The sequence below is a fragment of the Mus musculus genome, chromosome 17, assembly GCF_000001635.26.
Source record: "Mus musculus strain C57BL/6J chromosome 17, GRCm38.p6 C57BL/6J".
Classification (NCBI taxonomy): domain Eukaryota; kingdom Metazoa; phylum Chordata; class Mammalia; order Rodentia; family Muridae; genus Mus; species Mus musculus.
The window spans coordinates 6378684-6396538 of NC_000083.6; the positions used below are offsets into that span (position 1 = coordinate 6378684).

Here is a 17855-nt window from a genome sequence, read left to right on the forward strand (position 1 = left end):
TTGCCAAGACCAGAGGGAGCCTTCTTTGGGGTTCTCTACCACCCACAGATCCTAGGGCCCCAAAAGGCCACAAAAAAGATGACTAGGCAAGGGTGGCAGATATGGCAGATCCGCAGAGAAGAAAGGGCTCCAGGGGTGGCAGTGCCAGAGGAGGAGGGAAGGCTGGACTCTTCCAAGGTCCACACTGCTCATGTGTTTGTGGGTAGCCATCGTCAGGGTGGGGTTGAAAGGAAACCTTTCACCCAGCTCCCTGCATCCCAACCCACCTGTATGATCAACAGCCTGTCCAGACACAAGCAGCTGGCTTTTTAGGGGTTCCTGACAGAGACTGTTGACAAACTACTTTCTCTTGTGACTATTGGAAGGCAGTCAGATTTGAGATGGCCCAAAGGTTGCTTCAGTAACTATGCCCTGGAAAGGTCACTTCAGCTTTGGATTTCTCAGTATGACAGTATCCAGCCATTTGGCTTCTGTGGGCTATGCTGGATGGGGAATTGTCTTGGGACACACATTAAAATGACAAAGAACAAGGCGGGGGGGGGAGGTGGACCCCAAGCAAGTGAAAACCCCAGCTTTCAGCCAGACTCTCCCTTAAATTCCACCACCCTTCTCAAGAGGCCCCCTCAACTATCTCCATAGCTGCACTCTCTAGAGAGAAGATTTGAATTACCTATACTATTCTAAAGTTTTTCCTTATCCATACTACATAAGAAACAGGTGACATTATTTTTTAACTCTGCATTTTATTCAACATTCAGTTTATTAAGATAGATCATGAATATTAAAATTACTGGTGAGATCACTCACCAACTACACCAAATCTCTGAAACCCATACCTAGGGTACAGCTCCCTCCAGCTACACAGCTCGTAGTGGTCCCTTGGGAACTCATGAGCATCACTTGCTCCTGCCCTGTTTGCTGTCCACACACAGATACATGGCTGGGAAGAGCCCAGACTTCTGCTGCCTGCTGCTGTCCACATCATCCACACTGTCCAGGAGAGCCTTGGAGGTCTTCCTTCCCAGACCTGCTTCCCAAGCCCAGAGCATCCAGTTTGCCAACCTCACTTCCTAGCTTCCCTTCTGAGAACCACACCACCCTAGCAGTCTCAAATCTACTACCCAGAAACATCCTGCTGGCATCGGTTGATGCTAGCAATCGGAAAAGACTAGCATACGGTAGAGAGGCCAGCAGCCTGGATGTGAAGGGCACAGAAGGCCCTTATGTCTAGCTGTTGGTAGGAACTCTCTGTCATCGGTCTGTTCCCACTAGCCTATCCTGAGATGGTACCTATTTGGTCCATTACAAGGTCATGACTTAACGTAGAGGAAAAAACTGAGAAGTTTGGAGTTCTAACAAGTAGGATTCTACATCAGTCTAATGGGCAGAGGGGAGGGAAGGAGCAGAAAGAAACAGAATGCTCTCAAGGAGGAATCAAGGCCATCTTCCTCTGCTAAAGGGGCCTAGCGGGTGGCCATTGTGAGACGTTTATGGGTTTTACAAAGGACTGGAATTCCTCACTTTTTTCAGCTACTCTGGGCAACACTGGCAGCCAGAGGGTGCCACTCCGGGTCCTTATTCTCAAACCCTGTGGTTCCAAACCAACTTTAGCATCCTTGGCCGCTGGTTCTCAGATCGCTCTGGTCTCTTCACAAGCCCATCACTAAGGGCCCCTGGCACTGATCCACATTTCTCTCCAGTAAGGTTGGGCTATCTTCTGTACCCACTTCTGCAGGCTCAGGCAGGTGGCTTTGGATGTCTCTGTCTTCGGCTGATGACAAGAGACCAGAGGTTCAAAAAACAAGAACCTCTCTCTTGTTTCCTCTGAAGTGAGAGCTGTGCTTTTACACTGATGGAGAATTTATAAAAGCCATATGGGCTGGGGCAGGGGACTGATTTAGAGGCTGCCATGGGACCAGCACCAGCTGTCACAGAGGGGTAAATAGACCCATGAAATTCAGCAATTTCCTCCTCCTGAAAGAGACCCAGGACAGCTCACTGCTTAGCTCAAGAGTAGGGCTTTCATTTTGGCCATCTGCGTGACAGAGCTCTCGTGGAATACAGACAACTCATTTAAATCAAATTGCACAGTTGGCTCTAAGCCAGCAGCAACGCACCCATCCGTAGGCAGCCACAGAAAGGGCATGGCAAATGGAGGACAAAGAAATAACAGAGAAAGAGAAATGTGTGCCCAGGGTCCATTTGGACCTGCTCTAAACCCCGCCCCAAGTGTGAGAAGCAGAAACAGGTAAAAGCATATCTAAAAAGAAGAAACACGGAAAGAGATCAAGTGCCCAGGCAGGGCAAGCCTGGGCTAACTGCACCTGCAGATGCGGGAAGATGGGGATTACTAACTACCACCTGCAGGAAAGCTTTCCAGGGAGAAGAACAGACAAGTAGAAGGTACTGAGTTCTGGCAGCTAGAAAGACGCTGGTTTTGGATTCCTAGCAAGGTAGTTTTGTTTCCGTCCCTCTGGAATCCTTTGTGCTGCTGAGCTGGGCAGGTTCGGGCAAAACAAGCAGGAGTCAGAGCGAGGCTGACAGACTGAAATGGCACCTGCCCTCCACAGGGAGCTAGAGGCTGCTCCATTGACCCCCGGTTGAGGCTGCCTGAGCTGACCTGCACAGGGCACGGTAGAAGAACAAATACATCCTGAGGGTTACTTACTTCTCATCTGGGTGGTGACAGACAGAAACAAGTTTTCCACAGACTTATTAAATCCTCTGAAGTGGCCAAGTTCCTGTAACTAAAATAGAAACAGGAGGCTGTGTGATTATGTCACCAGCGGTCTTTGCCCTACTGTCTCCAGGCTGCCAGCCTCCAAACACTGTAGGAGTGGGAAGGCCTGTGTCTGGAGGGGACAAGCCCCCAGGAAATAGGCATCCCTGGCACGCTGCCACCTTTCTCTGGGTTTTGCAGCCCCATTAAAGGATGGAGCATTATCAACAGGCAGTTCACAAGATAACTACCTCTTAGATGTAATGACTGACATTTCATTGGCTCAAAGATGGTACTTGGCTAATTACTCCTTCATCTTCAAGCCCTACCCAACTTCCATATAGAAGGCACAGAATGCAGGCGACATGGGGGCTGACAGTACTATAGGAACAAGGTGACCAAGCTGAACACAAAGAGTTCTCTCCCCAAAAGGGAACATAATAAGAGGGGTAACAGTGACTTTGTCAAGGTCTCATCCATCCATCTACCCGGTACTCATGGGCCATCCATCTCTCGGCTCACCTACTGTCTATTCATGTGTCCACTATTTATTCATCTGCATCTATCTACTCCAACTCATCTACCCATCTGTCTACCTATCCATGCATTCATCCAATGTCCAGCCATCTATCCATCTGTCCAGCCAACCAGCCAGCCAGCCAGGCAGTTTCTACTTGTCTATCCACTGCCTCCTCAACACTCCATATACTCATCTATTTACCCACAAATCCATCTATCCATCTGTCCGTCCATCCATTTATCCACCTGTCTGTCTGTCCATCTGTCCACCATCCATCCAGAGATCATTTATTCATACCCACCCACTGACTATCCATTTGTCCACCTTCTCACCATCCATTCATTCAACTATCTACCCACACAACAATCAGTTATCCACCCATCCACCAAAAGATATATCTTTAAAACATGATTGTAGGAGAAAACAGAATAGGACCGTGAGACACCCCAGGGTGTCTGTGAACTTGGGAAAGAGTGAACACGTTTTTGTCTCTCAAACAAACATATATATTATCCCGTGTAAGACATAATTGATCCCTTTGATGCACAGATTGATGAAGATAACCAAAGCCATACAATTCCATAGCATTCAGTTTCCAAGTACACAGAGACACCATTCTGCACAGGGGACAAGGACAGAGAAAGATTTATTTCTGCTTCTCAGGTGGAAAGCCAAGATAACTCCCTGAGATCTCACAGCTAAGTTCTTTGGGTGGAAATGGTTCTGGTCCCCCTGGAGCCTACAAATACTAAGATATATTCTCATTCCAGCAAGCACAGCCCCCATCCCCACCCCCAACACACAACACATGCCAGATGCACACACACTTAAAGGCACAGGACAGAAGTGGCAACGAACACTGAAGACAAGGATCAAGACAAGATGTCTCGGGGTACAAGCAGAAGGAGCCAGCTGAGACTGCAGACAGTCCCTGGCCACAGAAAGAAATGGAGATCACTTCTCCACCTCCAGCTCCAGCAAAGTCAGAGCTGCACACTACAAGGCTGTTGAGCCAACTCTCCAGGATCCTAGCCCGGCCTTCCTTCCCCGCATCCCACCCAGGGACTCAGACAGACAAGTTACCCTGCTGGAGCTGCTGCACTGGCTCTCACTGAAAGGTGGTGGTGTCGGAGGGACCACAGAGATTTTGCTGCCAAGGAGAAACACAAGAATAATGGGTTATAACTACTTAAGTCACTGGCTTACAGATTTACAAATATTTGAGTTTATCATTCAAGCTCTTAGCTTTGTTTGCATCTAATATTCTTTTCTTTTAAAGAAAATAACGTGGCAGCTTGGCACTTCTCTGTTCAGTGTGTCTGGGTTTGGGCACGAGGATGTCACCACCTTCAGCCCAGGCATCGACTGTCCCAGCACACTCTGAAGCCACTAGGGGACCTTGGCTCCCCTGCCCCCACCCCCCAGCTGCTCTTGGACCCAGACTTCGTATATGGAATCCTAGTTGGACTACTGCATTCTTAGTGCTAACCACACCAGTATAAGAGGCACAATGTGAAAAGAAAAACAAAAACTCAACACTTTGAGAAAAACTGGAGGAATGAGCTGAAAGAAGTAGGAACACATGTGGGAAGGGAAAATAAGAGTGGAAAGTGGTGTGCTCGCACGCCTGTAACATCTGTGAAAAGTGGTATGCTCGCATGCCTGTAGTGGTGTGCTCGAACGCCTGTAACATCCATGGGGGTTGCGGCAAGAAGATTGCCAGCATCCGTGGCCAGCCTGGACTACACATTAATGACCAGACCATGGAGCTACATGGCAAGACAAAGAGGAGGAGAAAGGGAGAGAAAGGAGGTTGAAGGGGGAGGAGGAGGAAGAAGGAAAGGAGGAGAAAGAGGAGGTGGTGGAAGAGAAAGAAGAAAAGGAGGAGGAAGAGGAGGAAGAGGAGGAGGAAGAGGAGGAGGCAGAAAGAAAGAGGAGGGAGAAGAAGGAAAGGAGGAAGAAGAGGAAGTTCTATGTTCTAAGACTGGATAAATTTCATGAGCACCAAAAAATGTAGCACCCACGGGAACTCTCGGTGACAGTGACTAAACTCAGCAGGACAGGGTGTGTGACCTGCCGCTTCAAGGCTGCCAGGGACTCAGAATTCTGTGCAAAGATGTGAACCTCTCTCAAAACACTGTTTGACAGCCAGTAGGTATTTTTAACTTCAAAAATGTATTAGGTCCACGCCTTAACCAAGGAAGACGCCAGAGAAAGGAAAGAAGAGTGGAAGCGACTTCTTGGCCAGATGCACTGTCAAAGACAGTATTTTGCTCTTTACAGCATCTCGGGAGAATTTGAAGGGGAAGAATATTACATGAAACGCAGGATAGCTAGAAGACTCCTCAGGAGAATCTAGAAGCTCCTCTCAACCTTTTCCAGGAACTTTATCATTTAAAAAGTCATGTTCCTGAGCCAGGCGTGGTGGCGCACGCCTTTAATCCCAGCACTCAGGAGGCAGAGGCAGGCAGATGTCTGAGTTTGAGGCCAGCATGGTCTACAAAGTGAGTTCCAGGACAGCCAGGGCTATACAGAGAAACCCTGTCTCAAAAAGAAAGAAAAAAAAAAAAAAGTAATGTTCCTGAGCAGTGACCTCTGAAGGTCCAGGACTTGTGAGTTCTTTCAGGGCGTCCTCTGTGCTCCTGCTGCTAATACGGGTGGGACGCTCCGTCCTGCACTCACCTCAGCCTCTGATAAGATTGCAGGAGCGGGGGCTGGTGAGATGGCTCAGTGGGTAAGAGCACCCGACTGCTCTTCCGAAGGTCCAAAGTTCAAATCCCAGCAACCACATGGTGGCTCACAACCACCCGTAATGAGATCTGATGCCCTCTTCTGGAGTGTCTGAAGACAGCTACAGTGTACTTACATATAATAAATAAATAAATCTTTAAAAAAAAAAAAATGAAAAATCAAAAAAAAAGATTGCAGGAACTTTGCCCCAGCGGTCTCGCGTCGGCCTGGGGGAGACAAGCCAAGGGCAGTCAGTACCGAGAACAAACTGTAGATAACATACACCCAGGAATCCATACATTCAAATTGTTTTAATATCACTTTGGGGATGACGAAAATGCTCAAAAATCAGATGGTGGAGGCTGGGTGACATGGCTCAGCAGGTAAAGGCCATTGCCACCAAACCTGCCAACCTGAGCTTCATCCCCCCCCCCCCAAATCCACATGACACAGGGAGACAAAGATTCCTGCAAACTGTTTCTGATCTCTACACATGCACCTGGCACACACTCTCGCGTGCACACACACTATTAATACATTTAAGGCTGGAGAAATGGCTCAGTAGTTCAGAGCACTGATTCATCTTCCAGAGGACCTGAGTTAGATTCCCAGCACCCACATGGCAGCTCACAACCATCTGTAACTCCAATTCCAGGCTATTCGACACCTGCTTCTGGCCTCCGTGGGCACTCGTGTGCAGCATGGACTTCCCTACAGACAAATCACTCAAACACATAAAAAATAAACAGAAAAATAAAGATGGTGGGATTATTGTGTAACTTCCCATGCATTGGACAACGGTTGGCTTTAACAGCCCTGGCAGCCCCCTGCCCCTCAATCTGTCGTGTCTGGGAATGTCTGCTTCAGTTAGAAGTTGATGCTGAATGAGATTTTCTAAATCTGGGTAATTCGAAAAGTTCCTCAGTGCCTTCCCCTAGGAAATACCGCGTAATTGAATGCATCCCTCAAAATGCCCCTTGTGACGAAGACTTAACCTAATCTCTTTAAAAAAATGTAATCTCCTTAAGTCTAGTCAGAGTGACCAATGCTTTGCTAAATCAGACTGCACCAGCGACAGGAGCCCTGCTTGTTTCCTGATGTATTAAATCCTCCCAAATAAAATTCTGCCTGACCACGGTTTGTGACTCAGGGATTCTTGGCTACCAGCATGGGGGTGGGGGTTAGGGAGGCCTGCAGCACAGCGGTAGGCTTGTAGCTCAAGGAGATGTCTAGAGCCTTTACACAGCCCAATCCACCAGGCCACGGCTCTGGGAGGTCAGGGTAGCTCTTGTGTTGTTTGGAAGATCTTAATTCACTTCATAGATGTGTCAATGCTACTTACGGACACACAGACAGAGCTTAAGGACACAGGGACAGAGAGAGATGTTGAGAATACCGAGGGGGAGGGGGACTCTGGGAGGGGCAGACAACATCTAGAGTTAAGCCCTGGTGTCAAGCTCCAACCCTCAAAGCAGGATACAGCCCCAGCTCCAGGTCTTTAGCTGGGCTGGCCCCAGAAGGGGCAGGAATCCTTAAAAATCACAAAGGATTTTTGTCTTGTTTTGTTTTGAGACAGTGGCTCGTGTAGCCCAGGCTACCCTTGAATGCACTACATAGTCGGAAGAGGTCTTCAACTTCAAATCCTGGTGTTCCCACCTCCTAGGGCATGTACCGCTGACCCTGGTTCTATGTAGTGAGTAGTCAAAGCCCAGCTTCCTACATGTGAGGCAAACATTCTATTCAACTGAGTCTTATCCCAACCCAAATGTTTTGGGGCTTCATAAAAGAACTCAGGACCCTACATGCAATACTTCTCCAGTGCAAACAATAGGCCTCTCCCAAAGGCTGGAAGTTAAACTAGAAAGCCCAGCTAGCAGTGCCTGGAGTCCCCAGCTGCCTGGATGGCAATGAGACAGACAACTTCACAGCAGGATGGGAGTGGGCACGGAGGCAGGGGAGAGCTAGGAAAGGGGAAGAAAGAGAGAGAAGGAAAATGGCAACATTGTATACCAGCCTGGCTGCTGGGGCACATAACGCTCTGAGCACCTACTCCATGGTCCGTTTACCTTCCCTTAGACTCTCTTACCCGTGTGTCCTTGGATATCTGTAATACCTGGCCCAGAGGCAGGACCCCCAAGGCACTGTTGTCCCCCAACCCCAAATCTGATGCAATCATTCTGCCACCTGAACCACAAGCCCCATATGGTGTCCCCATGGTGTTCTTGTCTTGCCTGGGTTCCTCCACATCTGCATCCCTTGCTTTCCCTCTCTGCTTTCTTATTCCCCGGTTTCCCTGGGCCATACCTGACCTCTGTCTCCGCAACTACTGTCACCTCCACCTCGTTTCTTTGGGCTACTTCCCCAGGCAGTCCCACCTCAGGCTCTTTTTCTCAAACCCTCTAACTAACCCCCAGCCTGGCTTCCATAGTTCATGTTCCTCCTGCGGCCAATGACAGTGGTCTTCTGCTGTGTGGCTAGCTCTCTGCTGCCCCCTGCTGGCTGTGGCAAGCTGAGGCCCAAGACAGAACAAGAAGAACTTCTGCTCTCCAGTGCAGGAAAGATGACTCAGTGGTTAAGAACAGTTGTTGCTCTTGCAGAGGACCCAGGTTCAGTTCTCAGCACTTACATGGTGGCTCACAACCTTCTGTAACATCAGAGGATCTTATTCTATCTCCTGACTTCTGTGGGTCCCAAACACGTGTGTGATACACATTCATACATGCAGGCAAAACACTCATACACATAAAATAAAATACTTAAAAATAAAAAAGCCTCTTAGCTTACTGTTGTGTTTTATAAAAAGATAAAGATGAAGGGGGAGAATATGTTTGGTAGATGTGTGGTCAGGAATGGGGGGAGGGGGCTCCTCTGCAGGCCCATGCTGAGAGACCAGCCACAGGACAGAGGACATATAGAATAGAGTTTATTCAGAGCATGGCGAGGGAAGCTGAGAGGGTAGTAGAGGCAGAGAAAGGTGGGGGTGGGGTGGGGGTGGAGTAGAGGAGTAGAGGCCGGCCATGAGCACGTGGAGAGAGAGGGGGAAGGGGATGAGAGGACAGAGTGAGAGCAAGAAGGCCTTAAGCTCGAGACAGCAGAGGGGGCGAGCAGCCCCTTCTATAGAGAGTCAGGCACGCCTGCCATTGCCAGGTAACCGTGGTGCAGAGTTCAGACAAAATGCTAACACTTACAACATAAATAAATCTGCCTCCGATCCACGTGTAGGGAAATGGGAGGCTATGCAGAGCCCCAGATGCCCCTTCCCTTGTAGGTCAGAACCTCCAGGGTGTGAGACCCTCTGGTGAGGGTGACTGGGTGCACCCAGGGATCTGAAGTGTGCTGCCTGGCAAGGCTTTGCTTCTCTCCCGTTCACTACCATTTCCCTGAGCTTTGCTTTTAGGTTTTCAAAAACACTAAATATGTTGTCGTTGTTGTTGTTGAAGTTTCTAATTCCTGTAGTCCCCTGAAGGAATGTGCACAGATAACATTCCCAGGAGTTCAGAGAGAAGTAGGACTGGAGAGACCCGTCTCCTGCCCAGCTGCAGGCAGGACCAGCTCCCAGACAGCCAGGGCTCCTTGTGAGACCATGTGACTGATCGTGAGGGCAGTTGGAGAATGTGCAGGCACACAGGCACACACACGCGTGCACACACACACAATTTTTAAAAGATTTGTTTATTTAATATATATGACTGCTCTTTCTGCATGTACACCTGCGTGCCAGAAGAAGGCATCAGATCCCATACACACACACAGTTTTCAAACGTGACAGTAATAATTTCACTTTGGTGATATTATTCTTCCCATTTTCCCAAGTCAACGCCCGGAACCACCCAGAATGAAACTCCGGGGCCACAGCTTCCTCTGAGGGGCAGGGAGTACCCTGCATTCCTAGACACTTCCCACAAAGCCCACTCTGTTCCCACCTTAAAGAATAGACCCTGGGGGAAACAGAACTTCTGCAGGCAGATACAGAGAGGAAGCCACCACAGTCCTTATCTTATAAAGGGAACTTGAACCCAGGCTGGACCTCCACACAGTGAAGACAAAATGGAGGTAGCTGTGTAGCAGTGGAGGCAGGGCTGGGGTAAAGCTTCTAAAAGCCAAGGACAAGCAGGGGCTGCAGAGACGAGGGAATGTACGCCTTCACGGACACCGGCTAAAACATCAAACAACAACTCTCCCTTGCTTGGAGCTGTGAAAATGACAAAGGCCACAGTGCTTTTTTGTGGCGCCTTCCTTTCCAGGTTCACCTGCTGCCACTACTGTCCCCTATACTTGGTCTGGCCAGGTGAGTGTCCCAGACACACAGTGCCTAACCCATGTTTCATACTCCCCCTAAGCATCTCTCACTGGAGCTGGACCTTGTCTGTATCTCTCGTTTCTGTCTTGCTAGAGGTTTGTTTACAGAGACATGATGACTGTTGTATGCTGTTTTAACTGTCAGCTCGTCACCCGGAAGAGAATTTCAATGGCAGAATTGTCTAGATCACCAGGCTGGCCTCCGGGCATGTCTCTGAGAGATTGTCTGGACTATGAATTGATGTAGGAAGAGCCAGCCCATTATGAGCAGTGACATTCCCTAGTTTGGGGCCCAGGATTGTATCTGACGGAAGAAAGGTATAAAAAGGTATAGGTATAAAAAGCAAGCGAACAAGGACGCATTCAATTCTCTTGACTATGGATTCGCTGTGGCCATCTGTTTGAGTCTCTGCCCTGACTTCCCTTCAGTGACAGACTGTGGCCTCAAATTGTGAGCCAGATGAATTCTTTCCTCCCCTAAACTGCTTTTGGCTGTTGTTATCACAGCAACAGAAATGAACGTGGACAATGAGCGACTGTCGTTATGAGGCTGGTCACTCTCATACAATGGCTACTGTACAGACTTGGACTTAAGTCCCTGTGCCTTCCCCACAGGAAGCTGTGTGTCTGCTCATACACCCATTCGATTGAGAAATCTGAGGATATGACCCTCTCTTATTCATCTGAGCTACACAGAAGGCAGCTTTCCATGCAAGAATGGTGCTGTGAACATAGCGTTGATAGCAGCCGACACCATCTGAATAGTAACACGAAGGCTTGTTAAGTCTGCCTGACAACTCATAGGAGGTAGCCCAAGACAAATCCAGAAGCCATGAATCTGGGGGAAAATGGAAGAGGATGGGGGATGGGAAGGGTGGGTGAGGATGGGGAGGGGTAGGGTGGGTGAGGATGGGGAGGGGAAGGGTGGGTGAGGATGGGGAGAAGGGTGGGTGAGCATGGGGGAGGGGAGGAGAAGTGTGGGTGAGGATGGGGGAGGGGAAGGGTGGGTGAGGATTGGGAGGGGAAGGGTAGGTGAGGATGGGGGAGGGGAAGGGTGGGTGAGAATGGGGGAGGGGAAGGGTAGGTGAGGATGGGGGAGGGGAAGGGTGGTGAGGATGGGGAGAAGGGTGGGTGAGGATGGGGGAGAAGAAGGGTAGGCGAGGATGGGGAGGGGAAGGGTGGGTGAGAATGGGGGAGGGGAAGGGTAAGTGAGGGTGGGGGAGGGGAAGGGTGGGTGAGGATGGGGAGAAGGGTTGGTGAGAATGGGGGAGGAGAAGGGTAGGCGAGGATGGGGAGAAGGGTGGGTGAGCATGGGGGAGGGGAGGAGAAGGGTGGGTGAGGATGGGGGAGGGGTAGGGTGGGTGAGAATGGGGGAGGGGAAGGGTAGGTGAGGATGGGGGAGGGGAAGGCTGGGTGAGGATGGGGGATGGGAAGGGTAGGTGAGGATGGGGGAGGGGAAGGGTGGGTGAGAATGGGGGAGGGGAAGGGTGGGTGAGAATGGGGGAGGGGAAGGGTGGGTGAGGATGGGGGAGGGGAAGGGTAGGTGAGGATGGTGGAGGGGAAGGGTGGGTGAGAATGGGGGAGGGGAAGGGTGGGTGAGGATGGGGGAGGGGAAGGGTGGTGAGGATGGGGAGAAGGGTGGGTGAGCATGGGGGAGGGGAGGAGAAGGGTGGGTGAGGATGGGGGAGGGGAAGGGTAGGTGAGGATGGGGGAGGGGAAGGTGGGTGAGAATGGGGGAGGGGAAGGGTGGGTGAGGATGGGGGAGGGGAAGGGTGGTGAGGATGGGGAGAAGGGTGGGTGAGGATGGGGGAGAAGAAGGGTAGGCGAGGATGGGGAGGGGAAGGGTGGGTGAGAATGGGGGAGGGGAAGGGTAGGTGAGGATGGGGGAGGGGAAGGGTGGGTGAGGATGGGGAGAAGGGTAGGTGAGAATGGGGGAGGAGAAGGGTAGGCGAGGATGGGGAGGGGAAGGGTGGTGAGGATGGGGAGAAGGGTGGGTGAGGATGGGGGAGGGGAAGGGTAGGTGAGGATGGGGGAGGGCAAGGGTGGGTGAGAATGGGGGAGGGGAAGGGTAGGTGAGGATGGGGGAGGGGAAGGGTAGGTGAGGATGGGGGAGGACTTTACAGAGTTGGGAAGGAGAAGGAAAGGGCCAGGGGGAGAGAAACCAGGATGCATTATGTACGTCTGTAAAATTGCCAAGGGGGGGAGGGTGAGACTCTGCTTTGCGATACAAACATTGTCTTTGATACAAACATTGGATAAAAGCAGAAAATGTAAAGGCTGGGGTCTTTATCTGCTGATCATGAAATCTGACTTGATCATTTCTGCTCTACCCAGCTTCACTGGAACAGTCTAAAGTTCCTAAGTTCAGGAGCCTGACAGGCAGGCGCCCAGCATGCATGCCTGCCTGCCTGCTGGGAACAGTGCTTCTAAGACTCACAGTTCACTCTGAGGGGCTGAGTCTGCAGTCCTTCCTTTTAGAAAGAAAAGGCGCAATCAAAACCAGGATCGTATCTTTTCTTTAAAATAAGAAATAGAGCGTTTTACTTCTTGAAAATAAATGTAATTTCATTAAAGATACTAATAGGAGAGTGGACTCGCACAAACTATTGGCCATAGGCTCAAAACTGCCTTTGCCGACTCTGATGACTGAGGTAGGTGGCATTCACTGAGTGAATAGTGTGGAGAGACACAGGCACAGCCTTGAATTCAATTTCACACATACTTCTATCTCTTTAAAGATGGTATCACACTTAAATGTTTTGTGCTTTGTATTTGTGTGCATGTGTGCGGCACATTTTGGGAGTCAATTCTCTCTGCAGAGACTGGAGACCAAGCATAGGTCACCAGGCTTGGTGGCTGGGCCATCACACCAGCCCAAGCATCCTGCCGCTGAGCTACAGCCCCAGCCTCCACCTCTCTCTTCACTAATGCATCTGTGTGCTTCAAACCCACACTGGTCTGCTTCTGTCTTCAAACCCTTGTGACCAGGTGGACACTGACTAAGTTGCCGGTGTAGAATAAGACCCTCAAAAGCTATAGCCCGGCATGGTGGCACACACCATCTAATCCCAGCACTCAGGAGGCAGAGGCAGGCGGATTTCTGAGTTCGAGGCCAGCCTGGTCTACAGAGTGAGTTCCAGGACAGCCAGGGCTACACAGAGAAATCCTGTCTCAAAAACAAAACAAAACAAAACAAAACAAAACAAAAACAAAAACAAAAACAACCTCAAAAGCTGAATATTTGAAAGATTAAACCCTGCTTGCTACCAGAAGGGGGTAAGCATTTCTGTCCCTCCATAATGGCCAGAAGCAAAGCCATACTGGCTAGTGACACAGTGAGCCACAGAGACACAGCTGAGGGTGTGTGGAGGACCAACCTTCCTAAGTCGTTCTGTTTCCAGTTATTAACAATAGAGATTGTTTACAAGTAACATTTACCCTCTTTTAACTTGAGAAGGAGTAGTATTAAATATTAGTGTTACATATTAAGTCCTGATGTTGCTTTCTGATACTTTTGTCTTTGAGACAGGATCTCACTGAAACCACAGATACACAACAGATACACTTAATGCTTGACTTTCATCTAATACATACATACATACATACATACATACACACACACAAATGTGTACATATACATACATGATATATACACAGACATACATATGTATACATATATACACATGTGTGTATATACATTAACATCCATGTATATATACACACCTACACACATATATACACACATGTAAACATATATACACAATACATGCACACATATATACCTACATGAGTATACACACATACTTTTTTTTAAGTCAATGGGTCAGGTAGTCCAGGCTGGCTTCAAATTCGCCCTGTATCTGAAGATACCCTTGAACTTCTGATCCTCCTGCCATGTACCTAAGTGCTGGGATTACAAGCGTGCACAACTGTGCCTCCTTTTATATGGTGCAGAGGATAGAACCCAGGGCTTTGTGCACATTAAGCAGACACTCTACAAACTGTGTGTCCTGTTTGTAGAACAAATCAAAAGCACCAAAGGAAAATGTGCACTTACAGCAATCAGCCACAAGATGGTGCCAAGAGTAAAGGTGGATTTCCAGTTTCAGCTTTGCAATTACTAGTGACCTAAGAAAAGGCCCACCACAATTAACATTGCCACTTTACTAGTGGCACTTGAACCCACAGTGTTCATAAAGAACGTCCTGGGGACCTGCCCAACACAACCCTGTCCAGGAGCCACTGACCCCTGTGTTTCACTGAAGTGGAACTTTAGCGTGTGAAGCCAGCAGCTACAAACTTGGAACATTTTCAATTGATGGTGAAGCCAGGGTCCCAGAAATCACATTAAGAAACTTCTGCACACACTACCAAGTCCTGCAGACAGCAGATCTACTGGGAACACTGCCAGGACAGCCAGGGAAGTTCCCCAAAGACACTTTAAAGTTGTGAGGCTCTGGACACAAGCTTCTAGTGGCACAGATAAATCTCCAAAGCACAGGTACGGAACCCGGGCTGGCGAGATGGGTCAGCAGAGAAGAGCACTTGCTGCTCTTGCTGAGGCTCCGAGTTCAGATCCCAGCACCCACATCAGGTCTCTCCAGTCCCAGGGTACCAATACTCTTCTTCCAGCCTCCACAAACACCACATATACAAGGTGCATGCACATACACTCGGGCACACACATGAAATAAATTATTTCTTTCATAAAAACCATGAAACTAATTTAAAAGTTGCAGTGTATCATCAGAAAAAAAATAATTCAGCCAAAGGAACCAGATGTTTTCTGTGCCGAGTGGGAAACTGGAGCTCATTTTTGCTAATTCTTAGACCTTTATTTATCATGTGTGTGGTACAATGTATATACATACTATAGACCTAAGAGGGGGTACATGCCTTGCACACTCATGGTGTGCACACTCATGGTGTTGGCTCTGCCACTCCCAACCATGTTCTCTTGTGACAGGTTTTCTCACTGAACCTGGAGTAGACTGGGGGCCAGGAAGTCCCAGCAACCCCCACCACGGTCCCGTGGTTACTGGCATATACACAATCAACACTAACTAGCTTTTTATCAGATCTGCAGATTTGAACCCAGAACCTCATAATTGAGCAGCAAATGTTCTTCCCTACCAAGCTGTCTTGCTGCCCCCCTTGAGTCTTTTTGAAGGTTGGGAGCCTGGTACAGGAAGTGTCACCACGATCCAGCTCTAGTACTCTCTATTATTACTTGCATCTAGTCTACTTTAGTGGAAACATTGGTAGCATTTATCGTAAATGGCTCTACCTGATAACCATTAAGGGAGAAAGAGGTAAAGCAGATACAAAGGAAACCTGTGTTGCGAGCGCATGGATCCATGGAATTGCAGCTAAACAGTGCTAAAAAGAAAGAGCATCCAAACGTAGCCTGAGGTAGGAACTCCCGCCTATAACACCTGCCTTTATCATCAGATAGTCCTGTCTTGTCCTGCCCTGTCCGCCACTCACGACCACAGCTTGGCTAAACAAAGGATGGGACATGGCCATTGGAAACCATGTGGTCCACGATGTTTAAGTATCTGGAAAACATTCTTTATGAAGTACTATACAGAGAAATGCCAGGATAAAATTAAAGATAAGCTTCTCCCAGTTACAGGAATTACCCTATGAAATTGTCTCCAATCATTTCTAAACCTGTCTCATGTGATTCAGCTAAATAAGATTTTAATACATTAAGTTAATGTATTAAAATAACTAAACCCATTAAGATTTCTAGTACACTCTAGTTTAGTGGGGGTGGGTGTCACAGGACAAGGTGTGGGAGTCAGCCCCCCCCATCATGTGGGTTTCTGGGATTGAATTCAGGTTGTCCAGGCTGTTAGGCTTGGCAGTGAGCATCCTTCCCCCAAAAGTCATCTCACTGGTCTCTGGTTGTTAAAATGTGAATATATGTACAGGGGAGGGCACAAGCCCACATGCACACATTGGGGGTAAGGAATGCGAGGGGGGGGGAGCACAAGCCCATGTGCACACATGGGGGGAGGGGATGGGGGGAGAGAGCACAAGCCCACGTGCACACATGGGGGGGATGGGGGGAGAGCACAAGCCCATGTGCACACATGGGGGGGAGGGGATGCGGGGGGGGGAGCACAAGCCCATGTGCATACATGGCGGGGAGGGGATGCGGGGGGAGAGCATAAGCCCACGTGCACACATGTGGGGGGGAGGGGATGTGGGAGGGGAGAGTACAAGCCCACATGCACACATGGGGGGGAGGGGATGCGGGGGGGGAGCACAAGCCCATGTGCATACATGGGGGGGAGGGGGGGAGCACAAGCCCATGTGCATACATGGCGGGGAGGGGATGCGGGGGGAGAGCATAAGCCCACGTGCACACATGTGGGGGGGAGGGGATGTGGGAGGGGAGAGTACAAGCCCACATGCACACATGGGGGGGAGGGGATATGGGGGGGGGAAGCACAAGCCCACATGCACACATGTGTGTTCAGGGTTGGGGGGGGAAGAATACTGAAGTAACAGAATATTTGCAACTGTTTTCTAGGTGAATTTGCTATGCTTTCAACATTTCCCCTCTGCCTTTTCCTCCTCCTTCTCCTCTCCTTCTCCCCTCCCCTCCCCCTTACCCCTCTTCTTTTTTTGAGGGGGAAGACAGAACCCAGGGCCCCACAATTGCCAGTCAAGTATTCTACCAAGCCTTGTCCCCAGGCTGCCTCTCACTTTCGAATTTTTAAGTGAACACAGAGTATCGTCAAAACAAAAAGCACAAATGGAATTAGACATCATGCTTCGGAGAGGGCTGCCCTCTCTGGGAAAAAGCAGCCGGCCCACCCTGCCAGGCATACCAAAAGAACTGACCTTCCTAGACGGTGCTCGGGCAAAACATCAGAACCCTTTCAGGTGTCCCTGCCTCCAGCCAGCCATTCTGCCCCTACGAAATCCGCCCAAGGGAATGACATAGAACTGCCAAGATCCCTGTACAGGATGTTCAAACATCCTGCCCCATGAGGACCAAATGAGCCAGAATAGTCGCTGGCAGTGGGGAGAAGGGTAAATGAATTGGCACTATATCTGATGTATAAAGTCGTAGATACACTTCAGAGATGTCTGCGGTGGTTTGAAGGGGAAATACCTCTTGTAGGCTCATGTGTTTGAATACTTGGGCCCACTTGATGATGTGCTGGGGGACAGGAAGCTATGGAACCTTAAGGAAGCAGAGCCTTGCTGGAGGTAAGAATATGGGCTTTGAGGGTTAATAGCCTGGTCCCAATTCCTGTTTGCACTCTCTGCTTCCTGTACATGGATACAACATGATTAGCCAGCTTACTGCTTCTGCCACTATGCCATGCCATGCTTGCTACCTGGAACCATAAGCCAAAATAAACTTCTTCTCCTCCCTAGAGACAGGATTTCTCTAATTGTGCCAGCTAGCCTGGAGAGGCTCTAAGACAGAGAGCCATCCGTCTCTGCCTCCTGAGAGCCAGGATTAAAGGCATGGGCCACCACCACCACCTGGCCAAACCCCTTCATCTTAAGTTGTCTTTGGTGTGAGTGAGCAAGAGAAAAGTAATGAATCCAATGCCATCCTGC

The 17855-nt window shown here is 49.4% G+C and overlaps 1 pseudogene across 1 annotated transcript in view; it reads right to left on the minus strand.

Moving 5' to 3' along the window:
- Nucleotides 1-17855, minus strand: part of Gm29719 (predicted gene, 29719) — a 70130-nt pseudogene that overhangs the window by 21871 nt on the left and 30404 nt on the right. The window contains exons 5-6 of the transcript NR_163600.1: nucleotides 4323-4389; nucleotides 2669-2747 (exon numbers count right to left, since the gene is read on the minus strand). The product of NR_163600.1 is annotated as a predicted gene, 29719 (transcript). The remainder of the gene's footprint in view (nucleotides 1-2668; nucleotides 2748-4322; nucleotides 4390-17855) is intronic.